Below are 27,368 nucleotides of genomic sequence, written 5' to 3'. Positions count from 1 at the left end.
TTCTCCAATGCATGAAAGTGAAAAGTGAAAGTGAAGTCGCTCAGTCGTGTCTGACTCTCAGAGACACCATGGACTGCAGCCTACCAGGCTCTTCCTTCCATGGGATTTTCCAGAAGAGAGTATGGGACTGGGTTGACATTGCCTTCTCTGAAAGCTTGGTTAGGAAGCTGAATAACAAAAAACTTTCCCACGTGAACTCATCAAGTTCCAGCTGATTAGGATAATGCCTTACCCATTGCTGTCTGTCCCCACTAACAACAGGCTGAAGAAGAGGTGGAAACACTTGGTCTTGGTTACTTGAGGAAGGGAAAACAGAGGATGAGCTAGCATTGGAGTAAGTCCAGTGGACCTTAGAAAGCATCACTATGAACAAAGCTAGTGGAGGTGATGGAATACCAGTTGAGCTATTTCAAATGCTGAAAGATGAAGCTGTGAAAGTGCTGCACTCAATATGCCAGCAAATTTGGAAAACTCAGCAGTGGCAACAAGACTGGAAAAGGTCAGTTTTCATTCCAATCCCAAAGAAAGGCAATGCCAAAGAATGTTCAAACTACTGCACAATTGCACTCATCTCACATGCTAGTAAAGTAATGCTCAAAATTCTCCAAGCCAGGCTACAGCAGTACATGAACCTTAAACTTCCAGATGTTTAAGCTGGTTTTAGAAACGGCAGAGGGACCAGAAATCAAATTGCCAACATCCGATGGATCATCAAAAAAGCAAGAGAGTTCCAGGAAAACATCTATTTCTGCTTTATTGACTATGCCAAAGTCTTTGACTGTGTGGATCACAATAAACTGTGGAAAATTCTGAAAGAGATGGGAATACCAGACCACCTGGCCTGCCTCTTGAGAAACCTGTATGAAGGTCAGGAAGCAACAGTTAGAACTGGACATGGAACAACAGACTAGTTCCAAATAGGAAAAGGAGTATATCAAGGCTATATATTGTCACCCTGCTTATTTAACTTCTATGCAGAGTACATCATGAGAAACGCTGGGCTGGAAGAGGCACAAGCTGGAATCAAGTTTGCCGGGAGAAATATCAATAACCTCAGATATGCAGATGACACCACCCTTATGGCAGAAAGTGAAGAGGAACTAAAAAGCTTCTTGATGAAAGTGAAAGAGGAGCGTGAAAAAGTTGGTTTAAAGCTCAACATTCAGAAAACGAAGATCATGGCACCTGGTCCCATCACTTCATGGGAAACAGATGGGGAAACAGTGGAAGCAGTGTCAGATTTTATCTTTTTGGGCTCCAAAATCACCACAGATGGTGATTGCAGCCATGAAATTAAAAGACACTTACTCCTTGGAAGGAAATATGACCAACCTAGATAGCATATTGAAAAGCAGAGACATTACTTTGCCAACAAAGGTCCATCTAGTCAAGGCTATGGTTTTCCAGTGGTCATGTATGGATGTGAGAGCTGGACTGTGAAGAAGGCTGAGCGCTGAAAAATTGATTCTTTTGAACTGTGGTGTTGGAGAAGACTCTTGAGAGTCCCTTGGACTGCAGGGAGATCCAATCAGTCCATTCTGAAGGAGATCAGCCCGAGATCTCTTTGGAAGGAATGATTCTAAAGCTGAAACTCCAGTACTTTGGCCACCTCATGCGAAGAGTTGACTCATTGGAAAAGACTCTGATGCTGGGAGGGATCGGGCATGAGAGGAAAAGGGGATGACAGAGGACGAGATGTCTCGATGGCATCACTGACTCGATGGACATGAATTTGAGTGAACTCCGGGAGCTGGTGATGGACAGGGAAGCCTAGTGTGCTGTGGTTCTTGGAGTAGTAAAGATTCTGAAATGACTGAGCCACTGAACTGAACTGAACTGAATCTCAATATGGCCATCTATGTTGAAATTCAATTTAGTATTGCTTTTAAATGGTAAATCTGGGGAAAGGATAAAATGTATCATAGTCATACAATAAGGATCAGTATCAGTTCAGTTGCTCACTCATGTCCATAACTGTTCGTAACCCCATGAATCACAGCATGCCATGCCTCCCTGTCCATCACCAACTCCCAGAGTTTACCAAACTCATGCCCATTGAGTCAGTGATGCCATTTAATCATCTCATCCTCTCTCTTCCCCTTTTCCTCCTGCCTTCAATCTTTCCCACATCAGGGTCTTTTCAAATGAGTCAGCTCTTTGTATCAGGTGGCCAAAATATTGGAGTTTCAGCTTCAATATCAGTCCTTCCAATCAACACCCAGGACTGATCTCCTTTAGGATGGACTAGTTGGATCTCCTTGCAGTCCAAGGGCCTCTCGAGTCTTCTCCAACACAACAGTTCAAAAGCATCAATTCTTCAGCTCTCAGCTTTTTTAGAGTCCAACTGTCTCTTCCATACATGACCACTGGAAAAACCATAGCCTTGACTAGACAGACCTTTGTTGACAAAGTAATGTCTCTGCTTTTTAAAATGCTGTCTAGGTTGGTCATAACTTTTCTTGAAGAAGCAAGCATATTTTAATTTCATGGCTGCAACCACCATCTGCAGTGATTTTGGAGCCCCCCAAAATAAAGTCAGCCACTATTTCCAGTTTCCCCATCTATTTGCCATGAAGTGATGCCATTATCTTAGTTTTCTGAATTTTGAGCCTTAAGCCAACTTTTTCATTCTCCTCTTCAACTTTCATCAAGAGACTCTTAAGATCTTCACTTTCTTCCATTAGGATGGTGTCATCTGCATATCCTGGGTGTGGGGCCTCTCAAGATGGACAGGTCATGGTGGAGAGGTCTGACAGAATATGGTCCACTGGAGAAAGGAATGGCAAACCACTTCAATATACTTGCTTTGAGAATCCCATGAACAGTATAAAAAGGCAAAAAGATGGGACACTGAAAGATGAACTTCCCAGGTCGGTAGGTACCCAAAATGCTACAGGAGATCAGTGGAGAAATAACTCCAGAAAGAGTGAAGGGATGGAGCCAAAGCAAAAGCAACACTCAGTTGTGGATGTGACTGGTGATAGAAGCAAGGTCTGATGCTATAAAAAGCAATATTGCATAGGAACCTGGAACATTAAGTCCATGAATCAAGGCAAATTAGAAGTGGTCAAACAGGAGATGGCAAGAGTGAACATCAGCATGCTAAGAATCAGCAAACTAAGATGGACTGGAATGGGTGAATTTAACTCAGATGACTATGATATCTATTAGTGTGGGCAGGAATCCATTAGAAGAAATGGAGTAGCCCTCATAGTCAACAAAAGAGTCCTAAATGCAGTACTTGGATGCAGTCTCAAAAACGACAGAATGATCTCTGTTCGTTTCCAAGGCAAACCATTCAATATCTCGGTGATCCAAGTCTATACCCCAACCAGTAGTGCTGAATAAGCTGAAGTTGAATGGTTCTATGAAGACCTAGAATACCCCTTAAAACTAACACCCAAAAAAGATGTCCTTTTCCTTATAGCGGACTGGAATGCAAAAGTAGAAAGTCAAGAAATACCTGGAGTAACAGGCAAATTTAGCCTTAGAGTACAGAATGAAGCAGGAAAAAGGCTAATGGTGTTAAGGCTACACATGGACATCACCAGATGGTCAACACCATAATCAGATTGATTATATTCTTTGCAGCCAAAGATGAAGAAGTTCTATACAGTCAGCAAAAACAAGACTGGGAGCTGACTGTGGCTCAGATCATGAACTCCTTATTGCCAAATTCAGACTTAAATTGAAGAAAGTGGGGAAAACCACTAGACTATTCAGGTACTGCTGAAGTCCAGCTCCAGCAGCCACGGAATCAGCCTGAAAGGATGGGCGGTGTCGGTGAGAAACGATGCAGCCTCTCAGTTTTCTTGGACTGCATATTTATTTCAAGCTTAAGATTCTCTTTTATAATTTTACAAAACATTAGGTCAGAGGTTTGACATTTTCAGTTCCCCCTGACCCAAATTTGTTGTCTCCATAAATTATTGTTGCCCCTCAAAAGGAGTTTCTGTCTCAGAAATTCTCTTATCTACTTCTTCTCATGTGTCCTTATGAATACATTGTAACTCATGCTAATGTCTGGGCTGCATACCACATTCCTCAGTTTATTTCTTATCTTTCTAAATCCTGTTTGCACCTAGTATCCTGAGCTCACTTTCTCTAAAAACGCTTCTAAACACTAATATCTCCAAAATTCCTAATCTCTATAAGCTATAGTAAAATATGCTAACATTGCAACATTCCTCAAATCTTTAGCTTCTAACTATTTTAATTATTCCTAAGCCCTAAATTCAGCAAAATCGTTGGCCATAAACATTTCCCTCACAAATAGGTTTCAGATAGCAATCCCTCACATGGCCTCAATCTGTGGCCTGTGTGCTCATCCTGGAACACTCTTTTGTAAAGGTGCTTGAACGAACGTCAATGATTAACTTTATGAATTATTCTCTGAGCACAGCTGCAGAGGGCTTTGTGCCTTCTCATCCTCCTCTCAAGAACAATAAACATCTTAATATTCTTTTCAGTCAACTCAGCTGAGGACAGGAAAAAACAAGTCAGAATCACAAGGCCTAACTCCTTCATCACGGGTCTGTGCCTGCGGGACAAAGAGAGGGAGTTGGGGCCGTGCCTCCATTTTGTCAGTAATGCCTAATGTGGCTCCTGACAAGGTATGACCTAAATCAAATCCCTTATGACTATTCAGTGGAAGTGAGAAATAGATTTAAGGGACTAGATCTGATAGAGTGCCTGATGAACTATGGACTGAGGTTCATGACATTGTACAGGAGAAAGGGATCAAGACCATCCCCAAGAAAGAGAAATGCAAAAAAGCAAAATGGCTGTCTGAGTAGGCCTTACAAATAACTGTGAAAGGAAGAGAAGTGAAAAGCAAAGGAGAAAAGGAAGAATATACCCATTTGAATGCAGAGTTCCAAAGAATAGCAAGGAGAGATAAGAAAGCCTTCCTCAGTGATCAATGCAAAGAAATAGAGGAAACAAGAGAATGGGAAAGACTAGAGATCTCTTCAAGAAAATTAAATATACCAAGGTAACATTTCATGCATAATGGGCACAATAAAAGACAGAAATGGTATGGACCTAACAGAAGCAGAAGATATTAAGAAGAGGTAGCAAGAATACACAGAAGAACTATACAAAAAAATCTTCATGACCCAGATAAGAAATCACGATGGAGTGATCACTCATCTAGAGCCAGACATCCTGGAATGTTCAAGCTGGTTTTAGAAAAGGCAAAGGAACCAGAGATCGAATTGCCAACATTTGCTGGATCATTGAAAAAGCAACAAAGTTAAGAAAATCATCTATTTCTGCTTTATTGACTATGTCAAAGCCTTTGACTATGTGGATCATTATAAACAGTGGAAAATTCTGAAAGAGATGGGAATACCTGACCTGCCCCTTGAGAAACCTGTATGCAGGTCAGGAAGAAACAGTTAGAACTGGACATGTAACAACAGACTGGTTCCAAATCAGGAAAGGAGTATGTCAAGGCTGTATATTGTCACCCTGCTTATTTAATTAATATTCAGAGTACTTCATGAGAAATTCTGGGACGCATGAAGCACAAGCTGGAATCAAGATTGCCGGGAGAAATTTCAATAACCTCAGATATGCAGATGACCCCACCCTTATGGCAGAAAGTGAAGAGGAACTAAAAAGCCTCTTGATGAAAGTGAAAGAGGAGAGTGAAAAAGTTGGTTTAAAGCCCAACATTCAGAAAACAAAGATCATGGCATCTGGTCCCATCACTTCATGGGAAACAGATGGGGAAACAGTGGAAGCAGTGTCAGATTTTATCTTTTAGGGCTCCAAAATCACTGAAGATGGTGATTGCAGCCATGAAATTAAAAGACGCTTACTCCTTGGAAGAGAAATTATGACCAACCTAGGTGGCATATTGAAAAGCAGAGACATTACTTTGCCAACAAAGGTCTGTTTAGTCAAGGCTATGGTTTCTCCAGTTGTCATCTATGGATGTGAGAGTTGGACTGATGAAAGCTGAGCACCGAAGAATTGATGCTTTTGAACTGTGGTGTTGGAGAAGACTCTTGAGAGGCCCTTGGACTGCAAGGAGATCCAACCAGCCATTCTAAAGATCAACCTTGGCTGTTCCTTGGAAGGAATGATGCTAAAGCTGAAACTCCAGTACTTTGGCCACCTCATGCAAAGAGTTGACTCATTGGAAGAGACTCTGATGCTGGGAGGGATTGGGGACAGGAGGGAAAGGGGAGGAGAGAGGATGAGATGTCTGGATGTCATCACTGACTCGATGGACTGAGTTTGAGTGAACTCCGGGAGATGGTGATGGACAGGGAGGCCTGGTGTGCTGCGATTCATGGGGTCAACAAGAGTCAGACACGACTGAGCAACTGAACTGAACTGAAACCATGTTACAGGAGATCTTTTCAATCTTTATACTTTTCTGTTATGTAAGTATTCTGACATTGAGAAGGCACTATTTTTAAAATTGGAATTATTTAAAAAAAAAAAAGGAATGGGATGAGAGATAAAAATATATAAATTAGGAATGGGAGAGATAATATATAAATTATTCCTAAAACCTGTTTTTCCTCAGGCCTTACCAACCTACAGACCTCTAAATTTTAAGTACACATTTTACCAAAGATTTGCATTAAATTACCTCCTATTACCTATAGTGTCTAACCTTAACATTCTGTTCAAGAACAAGGACATTTTTAGGGTATCTCAGCTGACACATTACAATAGTTCCCTGTCACTATTCTCTTTTCAACTTCTTCAGATGCACCCTCCCTATTGCATATGCTTTTCCGATACTGCCTTGTCTTTTCATCATGGAGTTCACTTCTGTCCTTCGAGCATAGCTGTCTTGGTCAGATAATAGTATTCTGTGTTACTCAACCTATGCTCTGGTCTCTTACTCTCCACTAGGTTTAGAATTATTTTGGCTTACCAGGTAGAGCTGGAACAAAATCAACATGACCTTGAATCATGTCTTTGAAATATACTGTGTTTTTTTTTTTTTTTTTTTTGCAGCTTTTACTGATAATTAGCATACAACATTGTGCAAGTTTAAGATATTCAATGTTTATACTGTTTTAATTATTATTGTTGCATCAGACTGAAATAGTAAATTTATACATAAGGAAAGACCTAACATCTCAAGGCATTTCATTACAGGAGAGGATTTATTTTGAATTTTTTGTCTGTGTGTGACAATATATTTGTTTTTCTAAAGCTTTATTTTCTTATATTTTGTAGCCAGCATTTAACTTTCCCTATGGTAATTAACCAATATTTCGTTACAGGGCACAATGATGCCAGATTACAATCCCCTTTATGCAGAAGCAAGAAACAGACATCTTCTCACCCCATTCCTGTTGGGGTGAGCCAGGGATAATGGGAAAATCCTATGTATTAGTTGTGAAATGAAAGTTTAGATTGAATTGAATTTCTTTTTTGTTCCCATTTTTTCTTTATTATCTTTACATAGTTTCTTCCATCTCAGTACAGAACAATATTTTAATTCATTCTTTAATCTGTTTCCTATTGCCACCTAAAAAGATTAACAGTGACATAAAATGGCTGCCAAATATAGTCCAATGTGAGTTCCCAAACTCATGATATGTAGGTCCCTTACAGTTAGATGTCCAGCAACTGGACCCGGAATGTGGGTGTCAGCCTGGGCCTCAAATCTCCCCCAGTCACAACAAATGGACCCCAGAGCCTTTACACTGAAGCATTATTTAAGAATGTTTTTTTTTTTTTTTTCATTAAGAAGCATTATGAGAGAATTTTCCTTTAATATTTAAGTTGGAGACTGCCCTTACATTCCTAATTGATTGTAAAGGTTCTAGAAACTTGCAGAAATATTCAGTGGTGGTAAAGAAAATAAGCCAAGAATCCAGTTCCAAAATTATCACTGGTAGAGTGAAAGATGAGTTGTGACCACTCTCTTGTGGACAAAGATTGTTTTTGTTGCTCTTCTGTCTCTAAGTCTTATCTGATTCTTTGAGACCCCAAAGACTGTAGCATGCAAGGCTCCTCTGTTTTCCAGTATCTCCCAGAGTTTGCTAATTCAGGCCCCTTGAGTCAGTGATGCTAGCTAACCATCTCATCTTCAGCCATTCTCTTGTCCTTTTGCTTTCAGTCTTTCCCAGCATCAGGGTCTTTTCCAATGAGTCAACTCTTCACATCAGATGGCCAAAGTATTGGAACTTCAGCTTCAGTGTCAGTCCTTCCAATGAATATTCAGTGTTGATTTTCTTCAATATTGACTGTGTTGGTCTTGCTGTCCAAGTGACTCTCAAGAGTCTTCTCCAACACCACAGCTCAAAAGCATAAATTCTTCAGTGCTCAATCTTCTTTATTGTCCAACTTTCACTTCCATACACGACTACTGGAAAAAACATAGCTTTGACTAGAAAGACCTTGGCTGGCAAAGTGATATTTCTGCTCTTTAACACAGTGTCTATCTTTGTCATAGCTTTTCTTTCAAGGAGCAAACGTCTTTTAATTTTATAGCTGCAGTCATCATCCACAGTGATTTTGGAGCCCAAGAAAACAAAACGTGCCACTGTTTCCATTGTTTCCCCATCTATTTGCCATGAAGTGATGGGACCAGGACCCATGATCTTAGTTTTTTAAATGTTGAGTTTCAAGCCAACTTTTTCACTCTCCTCTTTGACCCCCATCAAGAGGCTCTTTACTTTCTCTTCACTTTCTGCCACTAAGTGGTATCATGTGGATATCTGAGATTGTTAATATTTCCCACTGAAACCTTGATTACAGCTTGTAATTCATCCAGCATGGCATTTTGCATGATGCATTCTGCATATAAGTTAAATAAGCAGGGTGACAAAATATAGCTTTGTTGTACTCCTTTCCCAATTTGGAACCAGTCCATTTTTCCCTGTCTAGTTCTAACTGTTGCTTCTTGACCTACATACAGGTTTCTCAGGAGACAGGTAAGATGGTCTGGTACTCCCATCTCTAAGAATTTTTCGCAGTTTGTTGTGATCCACACAAAGGCTTTAGCATAGTCAGTGAAGCAGAAGTGGATGTTTTTCTGGAACTTGCCCATTCCCAAACATTTTATTTCTCTGATTCTTGAATTTTATTTTTAGAAATAAAAGATGTCAATTTTTGGTCTTGCCTACTCCTGCTTTACAATATCCCATCTACCTTGAGGCAATGGCACCCCACTCCAGTACTCTTGCCTGGAAAATCCCATGGATGGAGAAGTCTGGTAGGCTGCAGTCCATGGGGTCGCTAAGAGTTGGACACAACTGAGTGACTTCACTTTCACTCTTTACTTTCATGCATTGGAGAAGGAAATGGCAACCCACTCCAGTGTTCTTGCCTGGAGAATCCCAGGGATGGGGGAACTTGGTGGGCTGCCATCTCTGGAGTCGCACAGAGTTGGACACGACTGAAGCAACTTAGCAGCAGCAGCAGCATGAACTTAACAGTCCAGGTTCCTATGTAGTATTGGTCTATGAGAAAGTCCTGGACTTAGCTTTCACCATCAGACACATCCACATCTGAGCACTGGTCCTGCTTTGGCTTCACCACTTCATTCTTATTGGAGCTATTATTAATTACCCTCAGCTCTTTTCCAGTGAGCTTTCCAGGGGCCTCAGTGGTAAAGAATCCACCTGTAATGCAGGAGATACAGGATACCCTTGGAAAAGGACATGTAATCAGATATCAATATTCTTTCAGTTGATTTAAGGAAACAATAACCTAAGTATTTGTAGGCAAATCATACATGATTTGCTTGATGATTCACAAGTGAATTTGAACCTGAATTTGTCCTTTAAAATAGCATTAAGGTAGTCAGAGAAGGCAGGAATTAACATTATACATTACAAGGATGTAAGGTTTTCATTGTAAGGGCTATGTTACTTTTAATGAAATTAGGAGAACTTTGACAAAGAAGGTTATCAGGAAAGATGTGGCATTTATAAATAGGCATTTAGCTAAAACTGTGGTATTTATAACCCCTTGCAAGTAAATTGAGTTCTTAATAGAACTGATGTTTCATGTACAGTACTTCAGGGGGTTGTTGATGATTTCTAAGAGGAACTTTAATAAAATTTATCAAAATACTACTTTTATACCATTTTACTTAAATTACATGCTTTAATTTATCTGAATTGGTTAAGTGATTGATCAGTCTATCCATGCTAACTAATTGAGGACATTTTGCGTTGTTTTTATCTACTTGTCTATACATTTCCAAAATACCACCATGTCTTCTTGGTTATTAACAGAAAATGCCCTGCTTCCCTTATGCTGTGGCATCTGATCTTGGACAACATCAGTGTCCAGAATATAGGTTTCCTCCTTTATATGTTTTATTTCCTAATTGTCAATGTTTATTCTTCATTAAGCTATTCATTCTCTTTTCCCTTTACTTTCACATAACACAAGTTTCTATTTCAATTTTATCTTACATTTTTATTTTCTGCTTATCTAGCAGTGAAAAGTGAAAATTGCTCAGTCGTGTCTGACTCTTTGTGACTCCATGGACTATACAGTTCATAGAATTCTCCAGGCCAGAATACTGGAGTGGGTAGCCTGTCCAGCAGTACTTCAACTCTAAGTGCTAGACAAACACAATTTTATCTAGTGAGCTATAGAAGATCTAAAGATTCAAGACTTGTGTCTATAATGGAAAAGTAAAGGACAAGAATTCTTAGGTGGAAAAGAGATTAAAAAACATAAGTTTTTGTTTTATAATTTATGATTTACTACCTGTCTACAAAAAAACAGTTGAAGAGTATTAACTTTATTGAAATAAAAGTTGTGTGTGTTCCTTGGGAACAAAGAATATTGCTATTGGTAAATATTGTACAAAAATACCTCATTGTAGAAAATGTAGAGAGTTAGAAGCGGCATTTCTTTAATGAGTTCATCTTCTGTGTTTGTTTGTGTTTGAAATTATCTTGTTGACCTTTGAAGATGCCATACTCAACTCTTGAACAGGACCTGTTTCCATTTGAATACGAGGCTTTCACACATTAGCTGTGAGTGGTTGGGCAAGATACAACTCCATGCGTCAAGTTCTCCATCTTTAATAATATAAAGTATTGTAGTGAAAGTTAAAGGAGTTCATATGTATACATATTTCAGAAGAATGACTGCTACTTAATAATCACATAGTATTATTATTATCATTGTGGCTAATTTTAAAAAAATTAAAAGAACAGCTAAATTGCTTAATTCATTGAAAAATGACCTGGTTCTAGAAAGCAAATTAATTGCATTCAAAAATTTATAAAGAATAATTAATATTAATGGAAATTAAATATCTAATCTAAAATTAGAATCTAAATCTAAGAAAATCAAACTCAAAAGTTTTTTCCCACTTTTCTCCTATGTTACATAAATATATTTTTGCTTTATTATGCCAAATACACAAGTTTTTTGATTCTAGAAATTCTGGTTTAACTTGATGTCTGTAATTAGGGAAAATATTAAAGAACAGAGCTCTGTATTTTATTCTGAAAGTCTAAGATTGAATAATAAAGGAATTATTATAATTCTTGATGCATTTATTTTGAGGAATAAAGGCCTTCTGATTTTAAAATAATAAAATGTTTCATGCTCTGAAATTTATTTTTCCAAGCCAGTTTTTTTTATTTTATTTTATTTTATTTTTAAACTTTACATAATTGTATTAGTTTTGCCAAATATCAAAATGAATCCGCCACAGGTATACATGTGTTCCCCATCCTGAACCCTCCTCCCTCCTCCCTCCCCATACCATCCCTCTGGGTCGTCCCAGTGCACTAGCCCCAAGCATCCAGTATCGTGTATTGAACCTGGACTGGCAACTCGTTTCTTACATGATATTTTACATGTTTCAATGTCATTCTCCCAAATCTTCCCACCCTCTCCCTCTCCCTCTCCCACAGAGTCCATAAGACTGTTCTATACATCAGTGTCTCTTTTGCTGTCTCGTACACCGGGTTATTGTTACCATCTTTCTAAATTCCATATATATGCGTTAGTATACTGTATTTATGTTTTTCCTTCTGGTAGCAAGCCAGTTTTAAAGTGTCAAATTTTCATGAGACAGTAAACTTCAAAAGTTTTAGTTCAGTACATAGAGCAATTGTTTCTTAACAAATGAAACATATGCTTTATTTATGAGAAAAAAAAAAGATAAAATGTCACTTTTAAACCAAGGCTAATATCTAACATTAAATACATAGTATTAGTTTTAAAGATTATATACACATACACATATAAAATGTGTATAATTATATGTTATAGGATATGTATAATCTGTTCTTTGTTGTGTACTTCTTGTCCCAAATGTATCAGTCATAAGCAAACCATGTAATAACCAACTTTTAGGATATTATCAAATTTAGCAATAGTCCAGGGATTTTGAACAGAATGAGAAGAATCACTGAGTACATACAGAGAATTAGACTTTCAAATGTGACCTCGAATCATTCCCTGATATCAGATTTAAAACCAAAGCTTAAATTCATAAGTCACTTGCCAATTTCAACCATAATGAGCATATAAAATATCTAACAAAAGTTTGCCCTTGAAAGGAACTCTTCTCTTTTCAGTTATATTCCATGTGTTAAATTCTCCACTACCTATAGAATGTATTTTGATAAAGTGAAACTTAGATATTAGAATATAATCTTGCCTATTTCCCAGCACAAGAACTTTTATCCATATTGAAGCAGATCAAAGTCATACACATTAATATATCCCAGAGCTCCACATGTGCATGTTTTATACATAATTATATCCATCCCTTTGATATCTAATACGTGATTACTATTTTTGTGATTTGGGCTCAAAAGAAAAGAGAGTGAGTATCCAGCTGTTCCCTCTAGGCATTAGAGGAGGGTTCTTTTCCTAATGAGAGAAACTACAGGTTTATTATTAGACAATCAAACTTATCAGATTATAAATTGTCACATTTCATATGATTTATGTTTCATATAAATTTGAAATACATTTATAGAAAGTTATATATTAACAAAAATATCAATGTATTTACTTGTAATTAAAAACATAGTGGATTATACTATTGGCATGCCAAGATCTCCTTCCTAACTTCTAAGTGCTTGGGGAATTCAGTTAGCAACAACAACATTGTATTACAAATATTTTGTCAGAATGACAGTCTTTGAAAAGTTTGTAGGATATTTCAGCTTCAGGGAATTAACCTTGCTTATTTGTAGACTCCCACATATATTTTTACCCTTTGATCTCAGTGTCAAAGAATGTTATATTCTGACTACATTCCCTATGTTTTAGAATGAATCTATTTAAAATATCTACTCCCCTTCCCATCAAAATTTTGAATCGAAGCACTTTGGTAGATTGGTTTTAATTACATGTATATTTACTAAGTGTACTAGATTACTTCTTATCCAAATTAATAGAGTTGGTTATTTAAAAACTATTCCCCCAAACCTGAAAAGATAAAAAATAAAATCTTATGTAAATAAATCTTTTATATGTACTAATATTTATTTACCAATTTCTTGTTGCAAGTAAAAGTATTTTCTTTGGACTTGGATGTATCGATGGTCATTCATGTTGACTTTATTTCATATACTACACACATAAGATGAAACTGTGAAAGTGCTACACTCAATATGCCAGCAAATTTGGAAAACTCAGCAGTGGCCACGGGGCTGGAAAAGGTCAGTTTTCATTCCAATCCCAAAGAAAGGCAATGCCAAAGAATGTTTGAGCTACAGTACAATTGCACTCATCTCACACGCTAGTAAAGTAATGCTCAAAATTCTCCAAGCCAGGCTTCAGCAGTACGTGAATCGTGAACTTCCAGATGTTCAAGCTGGTTTTAGAAAAGGCAGAGGAACCAGAGATCAAATTGCCAACATCCGCTGGATCATGGAAAAAGCAAGAGAGTTCCAGAAAAGCATCTATTTCTGCTTTATTGACTATGCCAAAGCCTTTGACTGTGTGGATCACAATAAACTGTGGAAAATTCTGAAAGAGATGGGAATTCCAGACCACCTGACCTGCCTCTTGAGAAACCTATATGCAGGTCAGGAAGCAACAGTTAGAACTGGACATGGAACAACAGACTGGTTCCAAATAGGAAAAGGAGTATATCAAGGCTGTATATTGTCACCCTGCTTATTTAACTTCTATGCAAAGTACATCATGAGAAACACTGGGCTGGAAGAAGCACAAGTTAGAATCAAGATTGCAGGAGAACTATCAATAACCTCAGATATGCAGATGACACCACCTTTATGGCAGAAAGTGAAGAGGAACTAAAAAGCCTCTTGATGAAAGTGAAAGAGAAGAGTGAAAAAGTTGGCTTAAAGCTCAACATTCTGAAAACGGAGATCATGGAATCTGGTCCCATCACTTCATGGGAAATAGATGGGAAACAGTGGAAACAGTGTCAGACTTTATATTTTTGGGCTCCAAAATCACTGCAGATGGTGATTGCCATGAAATTAAAAGAGGCTTACTCCTTGAAAGGAAAGTTTTGACCAACCCTCTAGTCAGGGCTATGGTTTTTCCTGTGGTCATGTATGGATGTGAGAGTTGGACTGTAAAGAAAGCTGAGTGCCAAAGAATTGATGCTTTTGAACTGTGGTGTTGGAGAAGACTCTTGAGAGTCCCTTGGGCTGCAAGGAGATCCAACCAGTCCATGCTAAAGAAGATCAGTCCTGGGTGTTCATTGGAAGGACTGATGCTGAAGCTGAAACTCCAATACTTTGACCACCTCACGAGAAGAGTTGATTCATTGGAAATGACCCTGATGCTGGGAGGGATTGAGGGCAGGAGGAGAAGGGGACAACAGAGGATGAGATGTCTGGATGTCATCACTGACTCGATGGACATGAATTTGGGTAAACTCCAGGAGTTGGTGATGGACAGGAAGGCCTGGCATGTTGCGATAGATGGGGTCGCAAAGAGTTGGACACGACTGTGCGACTGAACTGAACTGAACATCCATTATGGATTACCTTCTATTTATACATGATACTGTCTTTCAAATGAAGGGGGAAAAAGTGCTTAGTTTCTATAAAGGTAAGATCCCAAGTAAATTTTCCAAATAGGCAGGTATTTTGATCAGAGTCTTAAAAACAAGACTATTCAAGGAGGTCAAAATGGGAAAATTATTCTGATCAAATGGTACTGGATGTTCCAACACCTGGAGGTGATCAATAAATGACTCAAAAATGGGTGCCTTACTTTTTTTTTTTTTTAACACTTATTATTGTGTGTGTGTGTGTGTGTGTGTGTTTAATTGTCTGTATTCTTTAAATAATGGTAGAAAATTAGCTGAGGCCTATGTTGTAAACTCCAGTACTTTGGTCACCTGATGCGAAGAAACGACTCATTTGAAAAGACCCTGATGCTGGAATGATTGAAGGCAGGAGGAGAAAAGGCCAACAGAGGATGAGATGGTTGGATGGCATCACCCACTCAATGGTTATAAGTTTGAGTAAGCTCTGGGAGTTTGTATGGACAGTGAAGCCTGGTATAATGCAGTCCATGGGGTTGCAAAGAGTCAGACACAACTGAGTGATTAAACTGAACTGATGTTGTAAACACTGTTTTGCTTTTTTTTTTTAATTATTTACTTTTTAATTGAAGGATAATTGCTTTACAGAATTTTGTTGTTTTCTGTCAAATATCAACATGAATCTAGAGACAAGGGATTCATTAGAGGAATTGATTCAGACAGGTTTTTGTTTATTTACTCAAATTTGCACTTGATATGGAAGTATTCATATGTAAACTCAGTATCTAAAACATGGAAATAGAGAAAAGACTTAGTTTCAGTTCTATAATCTGAGAGTTTCTAAGTGATTTGGGCCAATTTCTTAAATATATCTTGGGTATTAGCAGAGATTTCATTCTCTTTCTTTAACCATAGATCTTGGGCAAAGCTGTTCCAGCATGATTATCTCAAGCTGAAGTTCTATGGCAACTCACAGTCTAGACACTTTCTCCCCAGGCCCTTTCCTACCTTACCCACTCAGGCAGGCACAAGCATACTGACAGAAGGATACCATCTTCTAGGAACAGCATGGCATAAGAGACCAGAGCATCCCTGGTCCTGGGATTAGTACTTCCCCATCCTTTTTCAATTTCTTGATCTTATAAATCTCTTGTGGCTCTGTGGGGAGCTCAGGACACTTATATATTAATTTCATAAAGTGGAAATGTACACAGAAGACAGTTTGGTCAGTTCTTTTAAGTTTCAAATGTCTTTCTTTACATATGCCATATAAATGGACAGTGAAAATATCAATCTCAACCATATATTCCATAGGTAAGAAAAAACTATTTTCATAATTCAAAAAAAACCTTGTAGTTAAAATTTTTTCAGCACCATAGAATACCATATACATTGGCAATATAGATTTCTTTCTTTCTTACTAGCCTTATCAAAATAACCAAACTCAGTTTGTCTTTATCCATCAACCATCTATCATTTATCAATCACCCATCAATCACTATCAATCACCTCCCAGAAGGTAAAAAATCCACCTGCAATGAAGGAGCCATAAGTTTCACCCCTGGGTCAGGACAATCCCCTGGAGGAAGGCATGGCAACTCACTCTAGTATTCTTGCATGGAGAATCCCAAGGATAAAGGTGACTGATGGGCAACAGTCCATAGGGTTGCAAAGAGTCAGACATAACTGAACAACTAACTTTCTGTCACTTATTTATCTTTATTTCTCCCACTTTTCTCTGATTTCTTCTCCAACTCAAGATGGATGCTAGCCTCTGGGAAAGCTTCTCCTGCATAACTTGAAGATGTCTCACATGGGGTTAATTAATGAGAACGTTCAGGTTGTTTCCATAAAGGATCTAAAATTTTTCTCTTCATTTATTGACACACTCTTATATTGTGCACTATAGTGTACTAGAAAATTCAGTTCAGTCACTCAGTCATGCCCAACTCTGTGATCCCATGGACTGCAGCACGCCAGACTTTCCTGACCATCATGAGCTCCCAGAGCTTACTCAAATTCATGTCTATTGAGATGCTGATGCCATCAATCATCTCATCCTCTGTCATCCCCTTCTCCACCCACATTCAGTCTTCCCCAACATCAGGGTCTTTTATAGTGAGTCAGTTTTTCCCATCAGGTGGCCAAAGTATTGGAGTTTCAGCTACAGCATCAGTCCTTCCAAAGAATATTCAGGACTGCTTTCCTTTAGGATGGACTGGCTGGATCTCCTTGCAATCCAAGGGACTCTCAAGAGTCTTCTCCAACACCACAGTTCAAAAGCATCAATTCTTCAGTGCTCAGATTCTTTTATAGTCCAACTCTCACATCCATACATGACTACTGGAAAAAATCATAGCTTTGACTAGACAGACCTTTGTTGGCAAAATAATGTCTCTGCTTTTTAATATGCTATATAGGTTTGTCATAGCTTTCCTTCCAAGGATCAAGTGTCTTTTAACTTCACGGCTACAGTCACCATCTGCAGTGATTTTGGAGCCCACAAAAACAAAGTCTCTCGTGGTTTCCACTGTTTCCTCATCTATTTGCCATGAAGTGATGAGACCAGATGCCATCATCTTAGTTTTCTGAATGTGAGTTTTAAGCCAGCTTTTTCACTGTGCACTTTTGTTTTCATCAGGAGGCTCTTTAGTTCCTTGCTTTCTACCATAAGGATGATGTCATCTGCATATCTGAGGTTACTGATATTTCTCCCAGCAATTTTGATTCCAGCTTGTGCTTCGTTCTGTCTGGCATTGCACATGATGTACTCTGCAAATAAGTTAAATAAGTAGGGTGATGATATACAGCCTTGATGTACTCCTTTCCTGATTTGGAACCAGTCTTTTGTTCCATGTACAGTTCTAATGCTGCTTCAGTGACCTGCATACAGACTTCTTAGGAGGCAGATCATGTGGTCTGGTATTTCCATCTCTTGAAGAATTTTCCACAGTTTATTGTGACCCACATAGTCGAAGCAGTGTGGAGTGGTGGCTGTGCAGCACTGGGGCAGTGCCTGCATGGTTCTGGAGTGACTATGAGGAGACACCCCACACCCAAGGGCAGAGAAGACCCAGAAAGATGGTAGGTGCTGCTGTGGTGGCTGTGCAGTTTTGAAGCTCCAGCTGTGTGGCTCTGGAGTGACTTTGAAGAGATACCTCACATCCAAGGCCAAAGGAGAAGCCCCACCAAGATGATAGCAGAGGCAAAATCGCATTTAGAATCAAGCCCCATACCTGTCAGAGACCCTCAGAGGGCTCAAACATGCCTTGTGCATACCAGAGCTTAGAGACCCCACAGAGACTGAGACAAAACTGTATTTGAGTGTCTCCTGAAGAGGTATTGGTCAGCAGTGGTCTGCTGCAGGGGCAGAGGTTCTGGGTGCAGTAGATCTGGGTGTGGCATAAGCCCTCTTGGAGGAGTTTGCCATTAACCTTGTCATACAGGAACCAGAAGTTACACAGGACTGCAGAAACAGACCGTTGGAAGGCACAAACAGAACGTTATGCACACCAGTACCCAAGAAAAAGGAGCAGTGACCCCACAAGTGACCCCCAGACTTGGCTGTGAGTGTCCAGGAGTCTCTGGCACAGTTATGGGCCAACAGTGGCCTGCTGCAGTGTTGGGGGCATGGAATGCAGGAATGCATGCATGGGACCTTCTGAAGGAGGTCACCATTATCTTCATTACCTCCACCATAGTTTGGCTCCAGTTCAATTAACAGTCACAGTTACAGCCCCACCCTTCAACAGAAAATTGGATTAAAGATTTACTGAGCAGTAAACCAACCAGTCGATCCTAAAGGAAATCAGTCCTGAATATTCAGTGGAAGGTCTGATGTTGATGCTGAAACTCCAATACTTTGGCCATCTGATATGAAGTACTGACTCATTAGAAAACACCCTAATGCTGGGAACGATTGAAAGCAGGAGGAGAAGGGGACGACAGAGGATGAGATGGTTGGATGGCATCACCGACTCAATGGACATCAGTTTGAGTAAACTCTGGCAGTTGGTGATGGACTGGGAGGCCTGGCATGATGCACTCCATGGGGTCACAAAGATCGACCAAACTGAACTGAACACAATGAAAGACTTTGGCGTAGTCAATAAAGCCAAAGTAGATGTTTCTCTGAAATACTCTAGCTTTTTCTATGATACAATGGATGTTAATTTCTTTGCCTTTTCTGAATCCAGCTTGAACATATGGAAGTTCATGGTTCTCATACTGTTGAAGCCTGGCTTGGAGAATTTTGAGCATTCCTTAATTAGTGTGTGAGATGAGTGCAATTGTGCAGTAGTTTGAACATTCTTTGGCTTTGCCTCTCTTTGGGATTGAAATGAAAACTGACCTTTTCCAGTCCTGCGGCCACTGCTGAGTTTTCCAAATTTGGTGGCAGATTGAGTGCAGCACTTTCACAGCATCATCTTTTAGCATTTGAAATAGCTCAACTGGAATTCTATCACCTTCACTAGCTTTGTTCATAGTTATGCTTCCTAAGGCCCCCTTGACTTCACATTCCAGGATGTCTGGCTCTAGGTGAGTGATCACACCATTGTGGTTATCTGTGTCATGAAGATCTTTTTTGTATAGTTCTTCTGTGTATTCTTGCCACCTCTTTTTAGTACCTTCTGCTTCTGTTAGGTCCATACCATTTCTGTCCTTTATCAAGCCCATCTTTGCATGAAAAGTTCCCTTGAAGACACCTCTTGTTTTCTCCATTCTATTATTTTCCTCTACTTCTTTGCATTGATCACTGAGGAAGGCTTTCTTATCTCTCCTTGCTATTCTTTGAAACTCTGCATCCAAATGGGTATACTTTTCCTTTTCTCCTTTGTTTTTCACTTTTATTTTCTTTTCTTAGCTATTTTTAGGCCTCCTCAGACAACCATTTTGCCTTTTTGCATTTCTTTTTCTTGTGGATGGTCTTGATCACGGCCTCCTGTACAATGTCACAAACCTCGGTCCCTAGTTCTTTATGCACTCTATCAGATCTAACCCCTTAAGTCTATTTGTCACTTCCACTGGATAATCATAAGGGATTTGATTTAGGTCATACCTGAATGTCTAGTGGTTTTCCCTACTTTCTTCAATTTCAGTCTGAATTTGGCGTCAGGAGTTCATTATCTGAACCACAGTCGGTTCCCTCTTTTGCCACCTGCCTATGTAAGGTTATTGATATTTCTCCCGGCAAGGTTGGTTCCAGCTTGTGCTTCATCCAGCCCAACATTTCGCCTGATGTACTATGCATATATGTTACATAAGCAAGGTGAGAGTATATAGCCTTGTACTCCTTTCTTGATTTGGAACCAGTCTGTTTTTCCATGTACAGTTCTAGCTGTTGCTTCTTGACTTGCATACAGATTTCTCAGGAGGCGGATCAGGTGGTCTGGTACTCCCATCTCTTTATGAATTTTCCTTATATTGTTGTTATCTACATAGTCAAAGGATTTGGCAAAGTCAATAGAGTAGAAGTAAATGTTTTTTCTGGAATTTTGTTGCTTTTTCAATGATCCAACAAATGCTGGTAATTTGATCTCTGATTCCTCCGCCTTTTCTAAATCCAGCTTGAGCATCTGGAAGTTCACAGTTCATGTACTATTGAAGCTTGGCTTTGAGAATTTTGATCATTACTTTTCTAGCGTGTGAGATGAATTGTGCAGTAGTTTTAGCAATTTTGTCATTGCCCTTCTTTTGGATTGGAATGAATACTGACCTTTTCCATTCCTGCAGTCACTGCTGAGTTTTCCAAATTTGTTGGCACATTGAGTGAAGCTCTTTCATAGCATTATCTTTTTAGGGGTTTCCCTGATAGCTCAATTGGTAAAGAATTTGCCTGCAATCAGGAGACCCCGGTTCAATTCCTGGGTTAGGGAGATCTGCTGGAGAAGGGATAGCTATTCACTCCAGTATTCTTGGGCTTCCCTGGTGGTTCAGGTGGTAAAGAACCCACCTGTAATATAGGAGACCTGGTTTTGATCCCTGGATTGGAAAGATCCCCTGGAGAATGGTGCTACAGATAACACATCCATATAATGTTTCTGCTCCTTAGAGGCACAATTCTGATTCTGCTGGTACTGTTTTTATTTTTTCCCCTATTAACTGGGCCTTTATGTTTCACAGGGAATGCAGGCACCCTGATCTTTTGGAAATTTTCTGGAGATAAGTACTATAATCCAGAAAGCATATAATACATAAAAATTGTTAAAGGTATATGTTTCCTATAGAAGCTAATCAATTATATTTTGCTATCATTTTGTGTTATAATTTAGCACCTTAGTACCAAAACACAAATCTTTTAGGGAAAAAGCTATTGTGGTTTCACATATAGTTTTGTTTTGTTTGTTTTGTTTTGTTTTTTAATCCCTCCATATACTTCAAATGTGCTGGATGGGAAGATTATAGGATGCAACTGTGCTATGTTTAATTGCTCAGTCATCTCCAACTCTTTGTGATGCCATGGGCTGTAGTCTGCCAGGCTCCTCTGTCCATGGGATTCTCCATGCAACAATACTGGAGTAGCTTGCCATGCTCTTCTCCAGGGGATCTTCCCAATCCAGGGGTCAAACCCAGGTTTCCTGCATTGCAGGCAGATTCTTTACCACCTGAGCCACCTGGGAAGCCCCATAGGGTGCAAGGTAGGAAGAAAACTCCTAGTAAGATATCCCAGAAGGCTGCATTCCTGATCACCCAAACCTTTCCATCAGGGAACAACACTGAGTTACCTGACTACTATGAATTCCTTAGGAGATTTTCTCCAGGAAGCTCCGAAGTCCCTTCTTTTAATTAGCTTTAGCAGATCTTCCTTATCAAGTCACCAGACACTGTTAGATAGAACTGAAGCCCAGCACTGACATCACCAGAGATCATTCTAAAATCCTTTGAAGTCCAGGAGTTACATGCTCTTCTCAGAATAATATTCTGTTTTCCCACATGCTATTCCTTGCCACATCTCACTTGTAACTCACTAACAACCATTTTACATGTGTTCATCTAATATTAATGAACTAAACATAATGCTGCTGGATGTACACTGAGTCATCCAGAGGTGAGTTATACCTAACATGGTGCCTGACTGTGTGCTGGCAGGAGGAGTCTTGCATGAGCTCATGAACGTTTTAAGATATATATATTTGTACTTCTGTTCTGAAACAGTTCTAACCTCCAAAATGAACTATCTTACTTATCTAAAATCACTATATGAAAGATTTTCTAGTTCAAAAAATGAAATAAAACTATATTTCCCAGAAATATTGAGTTTTCAAGAGCTTTTTTTCCCCCATCTCAGACTTCTTTTTGATATAATGTATTAGAATATTTGCATGTGTTTCTTTCTATTTGAACACTCCAAATATTTAGTATATTCATGACTACTTATTAAACCACTGATAATTAATGTTTGCACTTTTACAGTACAATGTAGAATTATGGTCCTTTAACTTTTAAATTATTTTTTATTGGAATATACTTGTTTTAAAATGTTGTGTTAGTTTCTACTGTACAACAAAATGAATCAGGCATACACAGTCATAAATTCAATCCCTTTTGGACTTCCTTCCCATTCAGGTCACCACAGTTGATTTTGATTTAAAATAAAGAAAATTTTAGAGAAAGCAAAGCTTCCTACACATAGAATTAAAGATCAGATAAGCACAATAATTAGATATAAATAAATAAAACCCATCAAATCAGTAGAATGAAGTAGAAAGAAAATGGAGCTGTTTCTCTAAAAATATGAACCTCTAACTAAATCCTCTTGGAAATTTGTTTAGCATTTCTATCCAAATTGTCAGATCCAATATTAATAAGATACATTTGAAAACATAGATCTAGTACAAAAATAGTAAGATTCAAAAATGGAAGTATGAAAATGAATACATTAGAAAATGTCAAAATAATTTAAAAATGAGTTATAGTAGAAAATGTACAGATGGAAAAATACAATGTGAACAATAAATTAATAAGCTGTGAAAATCAGTAGATATTAGAAAGTCTGCAGGGAGGCCTGGTGTGCTGCAGTCCATGGGGTCTCAAACAGTCAGACATCACTGAGTGACTGAACTGAACTGAAAAAACACTTTTAAAACAGAAAAGTGAGAGAGTTAATTCCTAGGCAGGTTGATAAGAAGTCTGGGGGTCCCTGAGGAGAGAGGGGTCTGGAGTTCTCAAGGAAAAGGAAAGGACAAAAGTTTTTCTTTTTCTTTTTTTTTCCCCCTCTACATTCCTTAGTCTTACTCATATAAAATGTTTTTTTTTTTTTTTTCCTTTAATCCCAGAACTGATGATCACACAACAAAGAACTCATTTTAAATTCTGTACTAGGGATTATATAACAACAGTGGATCCAGCTTGAGAACAGTTTTGCCCTCCTGAAAACCTGACTAAACCTGATATTTTAGAATGCATATTATGGCCCTGGGTCTGGTAGGATCTTTCTGTTGTAAAGTGCTAATCCTGTTTTCCTAAAATGTAAATTCTGGGAGAGGGTTTAGGAAAATTTTTACAAATTTTAGACATTCTTTTGATTAATAACTAATTTAAAAGGTATATAATCCCCTTGCTAAGGAACAATATGAAAAGGCAAAATGATAGGATACTGAAAGATGAATTTCCCAGGTCGGTAGGTGCCCAATATGCTACTGGAGATCAGTGGAGAAATAACTCCAGAAAGAATGAAGGGATGGAGCCAAAGTAAAAACAATACCCAGTTGTGGATTTGACAGGTGACAGAAGGAAGTTCCGACGCTGTAAAGAGCAATATTGCATAGGAACCTGGAATGTCAGGTCCATGAATCAAGGCAAATTGGAAGTGGTCAAACAGGAGATGGCGAGAGTGAATGTCGACGTTCTAGGAAACAGCAAACTAAAATGAACTGGAATGAGTGAATTTAACTAAGATGACCATTATATCTACTACTGTGGGCAGGAATCCTTTAGAAGAAATGGAGTAGCCATGGTAGTCAACAAAAAACTCTGAAATGCAGTATTTGGACCCAATCTCAGAAATGACAGAATGATCTCTGTTCATTTCCAAGGCAAACCATTCAATATCACAGTAATACAAGTCTATGCCCCAACTAGTAACCCTGAAGAAGCTGAAGTTGAATGGTTCTATGAAGACCTACAAGACCTTTTGGAACTAACACCCAAAAACGATGCCCTTTTCATTATAGGGGACTGGAATGCAAAAGTAGGAAGTCAAGAAACACCAGGAGTAACAGGGAAATTTGGCCTTGGAATACAGAATGAAGCAGGGCAAAGGCCAATAGAGTTTTGCCAAGCAAACGCACTGGTCATAGCAAACATCCTCTTTCAACAGCACAAGAGAAGACTCTACACATGGCCATCACCAGATGGTCAACACCGAAATCAGATTGATTATAGTTTTTGCAGCCAAAGATGGAAAGCTCTATCAGTTATTTCAGTCAGTTCAGTCTCTCAGTCATGTTTAACTCTTTGTGACTCCATGAATCACAGCATGCCAGGCCTCCCTGTCCATCACCAACTCCCAGAGTTCACTCAAACTCACGCCCATTGGGTCAGTGATGCCATCCAGCCATCTCCTCTGTCGTGCCCTTCTCCTCCTGACCCCAATCCCTCCCAGCATCAGAGTCTTTTCCAATGAGTCAACTCTTCACATTAGGGGGCCAAAGTATTGGAGTATCACCTTTAGCATTATTCCTTCCAAAGAAATCCCAGGGCTGATCTCCTTCAGAATGGACTGGTTGGAACTCCTTGCAGTCCAAGGGACTCTCAAGAGTCTTCTCCAACACCACAGTTCAAAAGCATCAATTCTTCAGCGCTCAGCCTTCTTTACAGTCCAACTCTCACATCCATACATGACCACTAGAAAAACAATAGACTTGACTAGATGGAGCTTTGTTGGTAAAGTAATGTCTCTGCTTTTGAATATGCTATCTGGGTTGATCATAACTTTCCTTCCAAGGATTAGGCATCTTTAAATTTCATGGTTACAATCACCATCTGCAGTGATTTTGGAGCTCCCCAAAAAGTCTGATGCTGTTTCCACTGTTTCCCCATCTATTTCCCATGAAGTGATGGGACCAGATGGCATGGTCTTAGTTTTCTGAATGTTTAGCTTAAAGCCAACTTTTTCACTCTCCACTTTCACTTTCATCAAGAGGCTTTTTAGTTCCTCTTCACTTTTTGCCATAAGGGTGGTGTCATCTGCATATCTGAGGTTATTGAAATTTCTCCCGGCAATCTTGATTCCAGCTTGTGTTTCTTCCAGTCCAACATTTCTCATGATGTACTCTGCATAGAAGTTAAATAAGCAGGGTGACAATATACAGCCTTGATGTACTCCTTTCCCTATTTGGAAACAGTCTGTTTTTCCATGTCCAGTTCTAACTGTTGCTTCCTGACCTCCATACAAATTTCTCAAGAGGCAGGTCAGGTGGTCTGGTATTCCCATCTCTTTCAGAATTTTCCACAGTTTCTTGTGATCCACACAGTCAAAGGCTTTGGCACAGTCAACAAAGCAGAAATAGATGCTTTTCTGGAACTCTCTTGCTTTTTCCATGATCCACCAGATGTTGGCAATTTGATCTCTGGTTCCTCTGCCTTTTCTAAAACCAGCTTGAACATCAGGAAGTTCACGGTTCACGTATTGCTGAAGCCTGGCTTGGAGAATTTTGAGCATTACTTTACTAGCATGTGAGATGAGTGCAATTGTGTGGTAGTTTGAGCATTCTTTGGCATTGCCTTTCTTTGGGATTGGAATGAAAACTGACCTTTTCCAGTCCTGTGGCCACTGCTGAGTTTTCCAAATTTGCTGGCATATTGAGTGCAGCACTTTCACAGCATCATCTTTCAGGATTTGAAATAGCTCAACTGGAATTCCATCACCACCACTAGCTTTGTTTGTAGTGATGCTTTCTAAGGCCCACTTGACTTCACATTCCAGGATGTCTGGCTCTAGATGAGTGATCACAACATTCTGATTATCTGGGTCGTGAGGATCTTTTTTGTACAGTTCTTATGCATATTCTTGCCACCTCTTCTTAATATCTTCTGCTTCTCTTAGGTCCATACCATTTCTGTCCTTTATCAAGCCCATCTTTTCATGCAATGTTACCTTGGTATTTCTAATTTTCTTGAAGAGATCTCTAGTCTTTCCATTCTGTTGTTTTCCTCTATTTCTTTGCATTGGTCTCTGAGAAAGTCTTTCTTATCTCTCCTTGCTATTCTTTGGAACTCTACATTCAGATGCTTATATCTTTCCTTTTCTCCTTTGCTTTTCACTTCTCTTCTTTTCACATATTTGTAAGGCCTCTGCAGACAGTCATTTTGCTTTTTTGCATTTTTTTTCCCATGGGGATTTTCTGGGTCCCCGTCTCCTGTACAATGGCACGAACCTCCATCCATAGTTCATTAGGCACTCTGTCTAATAGATCTAGTCCCTTAAAACTATTTCTCACTTCCACTGTATAGTCATAAGGGATTTTATTTAGGAGGTTTGTGACATTGTGCAGGAGAAATGTGAAGTCAAGTGGGCCTTAGAAAGCCTTAGAAAGCGTCACTATGAACAAAGCTAGTGAAGGTGATGGAATTCTAGTTGAGCTATTTCAAATCCCGAAAGATGATGCTGTGAAAGTGCAGTACTTAATATGCCAGCAATTTTGGAAACTCAGCAGTGCCCACAGGACTGGAAAAGGTCAGTTTTCATTCCAATCCCAAAGAAAGGCAAAGTCAAAGAACGCTCAAACTACTGCACAATTGCACTTATCACACATGCTAGTAAAGTAATGCTCAAAATTCTCCAAGCAAGGCTTCAGGAGTACGTGAACTGTGAACTTGCAGATGTTCAAGCTGGTTTTAGAAAAGTTAGACTAACCAGAGATCAAATTGCCAAGATCTGCTGGATCATTGAAAAAGCAAGAGAGTTCCAGGAAAACATCTATTTCTGCTTTGTTGACTGTGCCAAAGCCTTTGACTGTGTGGATCACAATGAACTGTGGAAAATACGGAAAGAGATGGGAATACCAGACTACCTGACCTGCCTCTTGAGAAACCTCTATGCAGGTCAGGAAGCAACAGTTAGAACTGGACATGGAAAAACAGACTGTTTCCAAATAGGGAAAGGAGTACATCAAGGCTGTATATTGTCACCCTGCTTATTTAACTCCTATGCAGAGTACATCATGAGAAATGCTGGACTGGAAGAAACACAAGCTGGAATCAAGATTGCCGGGAGAAATATCAATAACTTCAGATATGCAGATGACACCACCCTCATGGCAGAAAGTTAAGAGGAATAAAAAAATCTCTTGATGAAAGTGAAAGTGAAGAGTGAAAAAGTTGGCTTAAAGCTCAACATTCAGAAAGCGAAGATCATGGCATCTGGTCCCATCACTTCATGGGAATAGATGGGGAACCAGTGGAAACAGTGTCAGACTTTTTTGGGGAG

The sequence above is a fragment of the Bos indicus x Bos taurus genome, chromosome 6, assembly GCF_003369695.1.
Source record: "Bos indicus x Bos taurus breed Angus x Brahman F1 hybrid chromosome 6, Bos_hybrid_MaternalHap_v2.0, whole genome shotgun sequence".
Taxonomy (NCBI): Eukaryota; Metazoa; Chordata; class Mammalia; order Artiodactyla; family Bovidae; genus Bos; species Bos indicus x Bos taurus.
This window is presented reverse-complemented; position numbering follows the sequence as displayed.